This window comes from Ranitomeya imitator, chromosome 6 (genome assembly GCF_032444005.1).
Source record: "Ranitomeya imitator isolate aRanImi1 chromosome 6, aRanImi1.pri, whole genome shotgun sequence".
Lineage (NCBI taxonomy): Eukaryota > Metazoa > Chordata > Amphibia > Anura > Dendrobatidae > Ranitomeya > Ranitomeya imitator.
In genome coordinates this window covers 36,651,835-36,663,617 of record NC_091287.1, presented here as the reverse complement: position 1 = coordinate 36,663,617, position 11,783 = coordinate 36,651,835, and positions in this window count along the sequence as shown.

The following is an 11,783-nucleotide window of genomic DNA, read 5'->3' as shown; positions in this document are numbered from 1 at the left end:
TGTGATGAAGCAATGTTCTGCTAGAAAACTTTGGGTACTGGCATCATGGGGAAAACTTTGGGTACTGGCATCATGGGAAGGAAACACGTACCCCCTACATCTCTCTTCATAGCAATAGCATCCCCTAAAGGGAATATTTCTTTTTGGAGAGTAATGGCCCTTCTGCACTGCACAAATAGTTCAAGAATGGTCTGAGGAACATGACAAAGATCAAGGTTATGACTGCTCTCCAAATGTTCTGGTCTTAATCCAATCATTTGTGAGATTTAGTGGAAAACCACAAGCGGGCAACCCCCACATGTACTCAGCCTGGCTACTAGCTGTAAATCATTCAGCTGCAGCGATGAAAACTAAATCTCCAAATATTTAGAGGTCACCCGAGCAAGGAGTATACTCGCTCATCACTACTTGTCATGCCTCTTCATGAATCTGGAGCATCTGATTCCCAGCATATCTGATAGACTGGCGTGAAAAGTCACCAGTCTTCATGAATCAGGGCTGTTAGAACTGACAGTCTGATCTACATGCTTCACACTCGTAGCGCCTGCTTTCATTTACAATAATCTCTGGGGGCAGATTCTTGGCAAGATCTATGTCTGGCCCAGAGATCTTAACAGCTTATTTACATATCAAGAAAAAACATGGATTTCTCTGTTGTAAGACATCAGACCACAGGTGTCAGGATATCATTTTATTCAATGTTATGACCTGCATGCTCATATAGATGGCTTAAGGCCCCGTCACACATAGCGACGCTGCAGCGATACCGACAACGATCCGGGTCGCTGTTTGGTCGCTGGAGAGCTGTCACACAGACCGCTCTCCAGCGACCAACGATCCCGAGGTCCCCGGTAACCAGGGTAAACATCGGGTAACTAAGCGCAGGGCCGTGCTTAGTAACCCGATGTTTACCCTGGTTACCATCGTTAAAGTAAAAAAAAAAAAAAAAACACAAACGCTACATACTTACCTACCGCTGTCTGTCCTCGGTGCTCTGCTTCTCTGGTCTGGCTGTGAGCACAGCGGCCGGAAAGTAGAGCGGTGACGTCACCGCTCTGCTTTCCGGCTGACCGGCGCTCACAGCCAGACCAGAGAAGCAGAGCGCCGAGGACAGACAGCGGTAGGTAAGTATGTAGCGTTTGTTTTTTTACTTTTAGGATGGTAACCATCGGGTTACTAAGCGAGGCCCTGCGCTTAGTTACCCGATGTTTAGTGGAAAACAGAAGAAGGCGTTCCAGCTCCATAAAATTTCAAATCTTTATTACTCCGTTAAAATACGAATAAGAACAACAAATCCTTGTCTGAGTGCGAATGCAGGAGTGCACATAGCATGCGACGCGTTTCGATCGTTAACCGATCTTTTTTTACTTTTAGGATGGTAAACATCGGGTTACTAAGCGCGGCCCTGCGCTTAGTTACCCGATGTTTACCCTGGTTACCAGCGAAGACATCGCTGAATCAGCGTCACACACGCCGATTCAGCGATGTCAGCAGGACCTCAACGATCAAAAAATGGCCCAGGCCATTCCGACACGACCAGCGATCTCACAGCAGGGGGCTGATCGCTGGCACGTGTCACACATAGCGAGATCGCTACTGAGATCGCTGTTGCGTCACAAAACTTGTGACTCAGCAGCGATCTCGCTAGCGATCTCGCTATGTGTGACGGGGCCTTTAGGAGTATTGATCCTACTGACAGATTTCCCTTATGAGATCTGACTGTATGGCTCTGGCCAGGTACCACAGGATCTACATGGCATTAGACAGGTGGTCTTATTGTTAATCAGCGTTCTATTTTTATGGTTTAACCGCTGGTCAATGTGCTAGCAAACGGAGGAACAGTAGAGTCACACAGTGCAGGACATATGGCCACTAGCTAAGTATCTGTTTATTATACAAGCACTCATTCAGATGCTAGCTTTACTCCAAGTCTGTAAATTAAGTGCCCCCCACAAAAGGAAAAAAAATTATCTGGGTTTGGTATCATGTTCACCATGAGTTCTTATGTCACATTTTGACAATCTAGTATCTGATCCCATGTGGCAAACATGTCAGTACGTGCAGTGCACTTCATTAATTTTATTATTTCCCCCCACCCCTTTGTGGGGGTCTATAGCTGCAAGAAGGTGCGCACAGGTAGACATTAGGGCTCCAAGAACTAAAGAGGCTAAAAGACAAGTTTGATACTAGGACATAGTTCTTGTATTGCTTGTTTGCTAGAGATTGGAGAAAAGGATAAAAAAAAACCCTGCAGTTTGTAACAGACCAGGACAACCAGCTGGACTTTCACCCTGGACTGTGCATTGTAGGAATGATCATAAAATCCTATTAGTCACCAGATCAGGTGAAAGCGCTGCAGTCATTAAACACTGCACATAATCCCAGCAACAAGCACATCAAGATCTCCAGCTAAATGATACAAATACTGACTCCTTCACAAGTGAACAGGAAAATTAAGGCAAATTTTTTTATTTTTTTTTGCAGTGCCACTAATGTAAGGAACTCACTGACGCAAAAAGGACTACAGAAATCACTGAAAAGAAGGCAGATATGCTTACCTGCCCAGGCCTCAAAACAAATGCACTATCAAGGTCCAGCGAACCCAACTAATTAAGTCAGAAACACAGGTGCAATACCAGTGCCCAAAAAAATCTGCATAGAGCATTATTCACACACAAATGATGCGGAGCAACTGGCTTACAGCCTATTACCAACACCCTTACTTTTAGATCAGGCGCCCAGTGCCTCCCTAATGCATCCTGTGTGAACAGAGGCTAAAAATACAGAGCCATAGGGGCCCAACTGCACCCTGAAAAATAGATAAAGTATGGGCGTTGGTAATAGGCTGTAAGCCAGTTGCTCTGCATCATTTGTGTGTGAATAATGCTATATGCAGGTATTTTGTGCCCTGTTATTGCACCTGTGTTTCTGCCATAGGCTAGGTTCACATTGCGTTAGTGGGTATCCGCTAATGGAATCCGTTACATAGCGCCACTAACGCAATGGAACGGATCCGTTAGTGCACCCATTGACGGCAATGTATGTAACGCATGCCATCCGTTATTTTGTGACGGACCTCGAACGCTGTCTGCAGCGTTTTTGGGTACGTTCTCACTAGCGCAGATTGGGCATCTGCACTAAACACGATCCTTTTTGGACATTGCGTTATTGTAGTCTGTTAAGCGCATATGCTAACACAATGTGAACCTAGCCTTAATTACGGTAGTTGGGTCCGCTGCACTTTGATAGTGCATTTGTTTTGAGGCATGGGCAGGTAAGCATCTCTGCCTTCTTTTCACTGATTTTTTTTTCCCCCCCACTGCCACGGCCAGTCTCCACCAGTTTGACTTGCCGGATAGCGCCAGTGTTTGTTGGAGGAGCTTCAGGCCACATTCCGGCGTTAAAGCATTTGGTCAGTATTCGTAAGTCAAAACCAGAAGTGGGTGAGAAATGCTGGAGTGGTGACATTTTCTATTATACATTTCTTCTCTTGATTTTGGCACAAATACTGAAGGTGTGAACACAGCCATAAGGTACCTTCACACTGAACGATATCGCTAATGATCCGTGATGTTGCAGCGTCCTGGATAGCGATATCGTCCAGTGTGACAGGCAGCAGCGATCAGGCCCCTGCTGGGAGATCGTTGGTCGCTGCAGAAAGTCCAGAACTTTATTTCGTCGCTGGACTCCCGCAGACATCACGGAATCTGCGTGTGTGACGCCGATCCAGCGATGTCTTCACTGGTAACCAGGGTAAACATCGGGTTACTAAGCGCAGGGCTGTGCTTAGTAACCCAATGTTTACCCTGGTTACCAGCGTAAACGTAAAAAACAAAAAAAAAAAAACCAAACAAACACTACATACTTACCTTCCGCTGTCTGTCCTCTGGCGCTCTGCTTCTCTGCACTGTGAGCTCCGGCCAGCCGGAAAGCAGAGCACAGCGGTGACGTCACTGCGGCTGGCGCTCACAGTGCAGAGAAGTAGAGCACAGTGCAAAAAAACACATCTCCATCTGGATTTTAAGTCTTAAAACCACCCATTATTTATCCTCACTACCAGGTCCGTGGATCCGACACCCAGAAACCTGAGCGATCACGGAGATTCTGCTCATAGTCACAAATAAAAATTAATAAAAACACTAAATAAAGGTTGTTCTTATGAAGGTAGTATCCAAGAGACGTATAAGCAACCACCTAGCAAGACTGCCATGATTTCATGGTGTTATGTCAATGTTAAAAGTACTGTACCCCAGGAGCAACTTCCAGAGGACAATGAAAAAGCATTAAGCTACTTACTGGTAGCGGCATTTTTCGGAGGCCCATGACAGCACACGAGAGAGGGGATCCGCCCTTAAGGAACAGGAAACCTACAGATACAAAAGGGCGGCACCTCTCCCCATGCATCAGTTGTATTTCAGAGCCTGAGAGGACTGCCGCGGTTAGTGGTACACAAATATACAATATATACATTATATACATTTGAAACAAAATAACCCATTATTGTAATAAGACACCATACGTGAGATTTACATATTACGCTATATACATATCAGGAAGTGCTACCCCCACGTGAATAGGGAGGGAACTAAGGGTGCTGTCATGGGCCTCCGAAAAATGCCGCTACCAGTAAGTAGCTTAATGCTTTATTCGGACTCCCATGACAGCACACGAGAGATTTACAGAGATGTAAGCTACCTTAGGGAGGGACTATAGATTGTAGCACCCTTAACCCAAAGGAAAGATCAGAGGAGGACCCCAAATCCAACCGATAGTGTTTAAAGAAAGTGGAAGGGGATGACCATGTGGCCGCCTTACATATCTGCTCCACTGACACTCCAGATCTTTCTGCCCAGGATGACGCCATGGCCCGGGTGGAATGTGCCTTTAGGTTCTGCGGAGCTGGCCCCCCACCTGCTGTATAAGCTAGAGAGATAGTTTCCCTAATCCATTTAGCCAGTAAATATTTCGATACTCTAAATCCTTTCTTTGGACCTTGGAAGGAAAGAAGCAGTGCCCCATCCTTCTTCCAATTATCAGTAGCTGAAATATACTGAAGAAGAGATCTCCTGACGTCTAACGTATGAAGCTCCTGCTCTTTAGGATTAGAGGGATTAGGAATAAAGGACGGCAAAACTATCTCCTGTGATCTATGGAACCGTGTCGCCACCTTTGGCAGATATGCTGGGTCTGGTCTAAGGACTACTCTGTCTGACAAGATTTCAGTGTATGGAGGAGCTCTGGAAAGTGCCTGTATATCCCCTATCCTGCGAGCTGAGGTTATGGCGATCAGGAAGGCTGTCTTAAGTGTCAACATTTTGATCGAGGCCTCCTGCAGAGGTTCAAAGGGGGGTTTAGTTAGAGAGGACAGAACTAAATTTAAATCCCATGGAACTGTTCTGTCTTTATGCAGTGGTGTAGATCTACTAACTGCCTTCATAAACCTCGCTATCCAGTAGTTATTCGCTATATTACAGGAAAACAGGGCACCTAAAGCTGAGACCTGTACCCTAAGGGTACTAGGAGAGAGTTTCAACTCGAACCCCTTCTGTAGGAACTCTAGGATTTGTTGTACTGGCACCCCGTCTTGGATATTAAACTTTGAACAAGACAAGAACTTTCTCCAAGTCCTAGAGTAGATTTTCGTAGTTACTTGCTTTCTACTCTTTAGGAGCGTCTCCACCAAGTTTGGAGAGAAGCCTTTTCCCACTAATAGTGACCGTTCAAACACCATGCCGTCAAATGGAGCCCCGTCACTTGTGGATGGGAGATCGGTCCCTGCGAAAGCAAGTTCGGGATCTCTGGCAGTACCCAGGGGACCGCTACAGACATTGTCTTGAGCCAGGCAAACCAGGTTCTTCTGGGCCAAAAGGGGGCGATAAGGATGACTTTCGCTCGATCCTCCCTGATTTTCCTCACCACTAGAGGTATCAGGTTCAGTGGTGGGAAAGCATAGGCTAGTGGAAAATCCCATTTCATGAGAAACGCGTCTACCGCCAGGGGATTCTCCCTGGGATTTAGGGAGCAAAAAAGTTTTACTTTTCTGTTGTTTCTGGTGGCGAATAGATCCACCACTGGTTGACCCCATCTGCGGACGACAAGATTGAAAATGTCCTCGTTGAGAGACCACTCTCCCTGTTTTAACACATTTCGGCTGAGGAAATCTGCTGCCACATTTTCTTTTCCTTTGATGTGAAGAGCTGTCAAAGATAGAAAATTGAGCTCTGCCACCTGGAACAACCGATCCGTGATCTGCATTAAAGTTTCGGAACGAGTTCCCCCTTGCCGGTTTATGTAAGCGACCGCCACTCTGTTGTCCGACAGAATTCTGACGTGCTGGCCCTGCAGATATACGAGGAATTTTTTAACAGCCAGTTCAACCGCCAACAACTCTCTTTGATTTGATGAAAATGTTGTGAAGGGTTCCCACTGTCCCTGGACCACCATGTCCCCCATATAGGCTCCCCACCCTGAAGAGCTGGCATCCGTGGTTATCACGTGGGTGACATCTATCATCCAGGGAACCCCTGCTGATAAATTTTGTTTATCTAGCCACCATCTAAGGGAATTCAATGTTATCGGCCTCAATGTCAATTTTCCATTCAATGCGCCTCCTAAGGCTCTGTCATGGAACAGGACTTCATTTTGTAGGGACCTGGTGTGGAACTGAGCCCACTTAACTGCTGGGATGCAAGATGTGAGTGACCCAAGTAGAGACATTGCTTGCCTAAGTGTCATGGAAGGTGTATTGATTGCTCTTAATACAAAACTCTGAATTTGGTCCATTTTCTCTATAGGGAGGAGACACTGCTGTGTCACTGAATTCAACATTAACCCCAGGAATTTTTGAACATTTAGGGGCTGTAATTTAGATTTTTCAAAGTTTATGATCCAACCCAACCGTTCTAGTTTGGTTTTAGCAATCTCCCATTGTGACAGACAATGATCTACCGAGTTACCTACAATGAGGAAATCGTCTAAGTAGGGGACTATAAGGATATTTGACTCTCTTACATGCGCCATAACTTCCGCAATTATTTTAGTAAACACCCTAGGTGCCGAGGTGATCCCAAAGGGGAGCGCTCTGAATTGAAAATGTCGAATCCTACCCCCCATTAGTATCGCTACCCTCAGGTATCGTTGGAAATCAGCATGAATGGGTACATGATAGTAGGCATCTTTCAAATCCACTACCACCATGAAACAGTTGTTGAAAAGCATTTTTATTGCCGAATTGATGGACTCCATTTTGAAAGTATGTTTCACCAAAAACTTATTGAGACCCTTAAGATTTATAATGGTCCTGTAAGATTTATCAGGCTTCTGGATTAGGAACAGGGGAGAGTAAAACCCTTCCCCTGCCTGAGAATACGGCACTTCTACCAAAACATTTTTGGAACAGAGAGTCCTCACTTCCTCTTCTAGGGCGAAATGTTCAGTGGGAGATGAGCGCCAGGGTGTTAACCTAAATTTGTCCTGTGGAATATGAACAAATTCCAGCTTGAGACCATGGGAAACAGTGTCTTTTATCCAAACGCTGTTTGTGATTTTCGACCACTCTGCCGAGAAATGCAATAGTCTCCCTCCCACTGGAATTGCCAGTCATTGGTCTTGTTTTTTATTTTCCGTCTGGTTACGGCGAAACATGAGACCTGTACCTCGCTTTCGCCTATCCTCCCATCTGGGACGATCTCTCCCTGGTGAAAAGGCTCGCTTTCCTCCCCGGTTGAACCTTCTTTTGTTGAAGGGACGACGGTATGGATTGAACAGGTTGGGAAACTTTTTCTTATCATCTCCTGCTTTCTCCAGGAGTTCATCCAGGGTAGGCCCAAATAAATATTCGCCTTTACAAGGGATAGCGCAGAGCTTCGCTTTTGCCTGCATATCCCCCGGCCAGCATTTCAGCCATAGGGCTCTCCTTGCAGCATTAGAAAGTCCTGCTGCTCTAGCTGCCAACTTTACGGAGTCAATTGAGGCGTCTGATAAAAAAGCCGCCCCCTCCTGGATTACAGGTAATGCTGAGAGAATGGACTCTCTAGAGGCCCCTTGTTTTAATTGGGTCTCCAACTGGTCCAGCCAGACCATCATTGACCTTGCCGTGCAGGTTGAAGCTACCGCAGGTCTTAAGGAGCCAGCTGCCATCTCCCAGGTTCCCTTCAGGAAGGTATCCACTTTCCTATCCAGGGGGTCTTTAAGTGTTCCCATATCTTCAAATGGGAGAGAAGATCGTTTAGCTACCTTGGCAATTGCTGCATCCAGCTTGGGTGCTTTCTCCCAGTTACCTACTGCTGGGTCATCAAAAGGGTATCGGCGTTTTTGCGCAGGTGGTAAGGAGCCTTTTCTCTCAGGTTTCCTCCATTCCCTATTAATAAGATCTTGTATTTTCTCATTAAAAGGAAACACTCTGCGCTTCTTTTGCTCCAATCCACTGAACATCATTTGTTCTTTGGATAGTTGAGGCTTGGGTTCCGATATACCCATTGTGCCTCTGACCGCCTTTACCAATTTGTCTATCCTTTCTAGGGGTAGGCAAAACCGAGCAGCGTCTTCTTCCGAAGAGGAGGATGATGCTGCTGAATTGTCTGATTCTTCGGACTTGTCCTTTTCCACAGACGAATCAGATGCCCACTCAGTTCTCTGCCTAGAACCTCCTGACTGTGAAAGGTTTTTAAAAGACTCTTTAACCTCCATTCTAATCATCTCCTTGAGACTGGCCGTAATAGAGGAGGATTCTTCGGCTACCTACGGGGATAAGTAAGGTAGACTAGAGTGTAAAATCTACATGCTATACCCCCTCCCCTCCTTCCAGAACCTCACCGTCTGCTGGATACAGGGGTCACATAGTTTTTTAGGGTGTGAGTCAGGCAAGGGAACCCCGCAGATGGCACATTCCCTATGCTTCGCCTTACTGACGTTTTTCCTTCCCTGCATAAAACACATGAGGGGAGACTAGTCACTAAGTGAACTTTCTCGAAGATCACTTACCAGTGGCTGTTCACACCCAGAAATACCGAAGCACGAGGGGGATCCTTTTTGACTGACCCTCCAGACCCCTGTCTGGAGGAGCTTCTGCGGCCCGAACCATCGCTCCTTTTTTCATGTTCCTTCTCCTTGGGTTTCTGGGATGCTTGTTCCAGCAGCACAACCTGCTGATCCTGATCTGAATCCATTTTCAGTAAATTGGAGCCAGAACCCGGGAACATGCTGCTGGAGCCGCCTTATAAGGCCCCTCCTTCGGTCAGCGCACCTTGCCCAGCTTGTTTGTTTAATTTTCCCGCCCCCCCGCAGCTGTGGGGAATCAATCGTCGCTCCGGAGGGATTGCGGCATGATCTCCGGTGGGCGCCGCCATCTTGGAGCCCCCGCGCATGCGCAGGAGCTCGCCGATCCGGAAGACGTCGCCGGCTCCGCCCCCCGACGTCACCACAGCTTACAGCGCTTCCTGTCAGCGCTGCAGCTCTCGTGGAACGCCGAGGCCGGCCAGCTACGATCCGATCGGCGCCCCCAGATGCCGCCGCGCTCCCCCCTGCTCCAGAGAGACCCACAGCCCACGGGAAGGGCGACTTACCAGACGCTGGCCCCGGAGACCGGACACCCCCTGGCGACCGCTCCTCGCTGCCTAGTCACCGCCGTGCCGCCCTGCCAGGGCCACCGTGACTACTTCAGGTACCCGCACCGGCCGAAGTGGGAGACCCTCTCGCCACCAGAATCGGTCCGGCCGGCCTGGACTCCTGTAGTTTCTATAGGCATCCAGTCCCTTCAGGAACAGGAAACCAACTGATGCATGGGGAGAGGTGCCGCCCTTTTGTATCTGTAGGTTTCCTGTTCCTTAAGGGCGGATCCCCTCTCTCGTGTGCTGTCATGGGAGTCCGAATAAAGAACAGCTTTATTTCTTGCAATGCTGCCCTTTTGGGAGAGCGCGCTCTGGCAACAAACTACTTTGTTTGTTTTTTCCCCCAAAGGAAATACACTGCCTCTTTCAGGAGGAGTATAGCGACAGCCTGATGCAAGTGGAATATTATGTCCCTGGACGGTTTAGTCTCTGGAAAATATTTTAGCTTTGTCATCTTTCAAGGAACAGTTTCCTAGAAGATGCAATAGGACAACCTCTGAGCCAAGGTGCATTCACAGTATGTGCAGTGTAAGACGCCTGATACATTGACCGAATTACACTTCAATTGCCGAGACATCCAGTCGCCTGTTTTGTGGACAACACAGGTCCAATTTTGAGTAATTTTGGGAAACTCCATGTTGGACCAAAATAAAAGTTTTTGCTCTTGTCAGGTGACTGGCAGCCTCTTTGGTTCCATAATTGTCCAGTCTAGTGTTGTGACGCTGGGTTTACAGTTGTGCAGTGTGATTGCCTTTTGACCTAGGAGTCATTTGCCCTTTGTACAGAGAGATTCATGCACACCATAGCAACTTGATAAGAATCCTGAAACATGCAGTTTGGACTTTAAAATGAAGCTTCAAGAAAAAAAAAAAAAAAATTTATATATAGTTATAATTTTACAAAGGTTGAGGATATGTTACTAGTTGCTGGGAGCACTAGAGATGTGGGCTATAGCAGCAAGCTAGAGGCACACTTCCTTGGTGCCCTTTTCTTTAGGATTTGCATATATTAAAAAAAAAAAAGGGAATGGCATTTAGCTAGTATGTGCACCTCCATTTAAAATTGCTTGGGAACAGTCTTCAGGTCAATTGGGGTTCAAGTGATCAGCAAGTTACCATCCATCAAATATGGGGAGCACTTTGAATAACCCTAGGACCAAGAAAAAATCTAGCTTCACCCAAGCTAATGTCAATGCAGAGTAGAGTTGCAGTTATACAAAATTTAACTAGAGCGGAGGGGAACCAAAAGTGATAGACACAGCATTGTATCTTAACCAGATATCTATTTTTAGCAAGCCAGGAGAGAAAAAAAACAAAAACAGACTTCTATATGTTGACTTGAATTTCTTTCTGGTTGGTCAAGAAAACAGACTTGCTTGTCTACGCCTATAATATTGACATTTGATGTAACATTTTGCTCATATCCTCAGACTAATTAGCAGATCAGCAAACATCACTGTTAGACACAAAAACAGACAGAGAGGTCAAAAATACTCTGTTGTAAAAAAGTCACAGTAAATAAGCAAGTGCTAGTCAAAAAAAATGACAAAAACACAGGGTATTTAGTCAATATGTTTTTTGCAGAAGTATGTTAAGCTGCTCCACCAATTGCCAAGGTATACCCATAATAGAGCAGTCCTATCTAATGTACATAATCCCTATCTGATGTATTTAAAAACCTGATCTATAGAGTACCTGTATAAGCAGGGTTCAGAGAGAAAAAAAAAATATTTATGTGGACATGCAGGATGGAACAGCTATAATGCAAATGACCCACAGGAGTGGTGAACTCCCCAGTCTTGTAAAAAACAAGAGAACAATGATAGAACCAAAAACACATGGGCTACTTGCATAGTGAACAAGTCTGTAGAAACCTGTTCACACCAAAGAACTTGAAGACACAAACACAGAGAGGTCAAAAATACTCTGTTGTAAAAAAGTCACAGTAAATAAGCAAGTGCTAGTCAAAAAAATGGAAAAAAATAAAACAGGGTATTTAGTTAATTTTTTTGCAAAAAAAAAAAAAAATGTATGTTAAGCTGCTCCAATCGCCAAGGTATACCCATAATAGAGCAGTCCTATCTAATGTACATAATCCCTAACTGATGTATTTAAAAACCTCACTGTTGTCTAGGCCAGATAGTTTGTTGACAAAATGAAATAAAATTCTTTATTC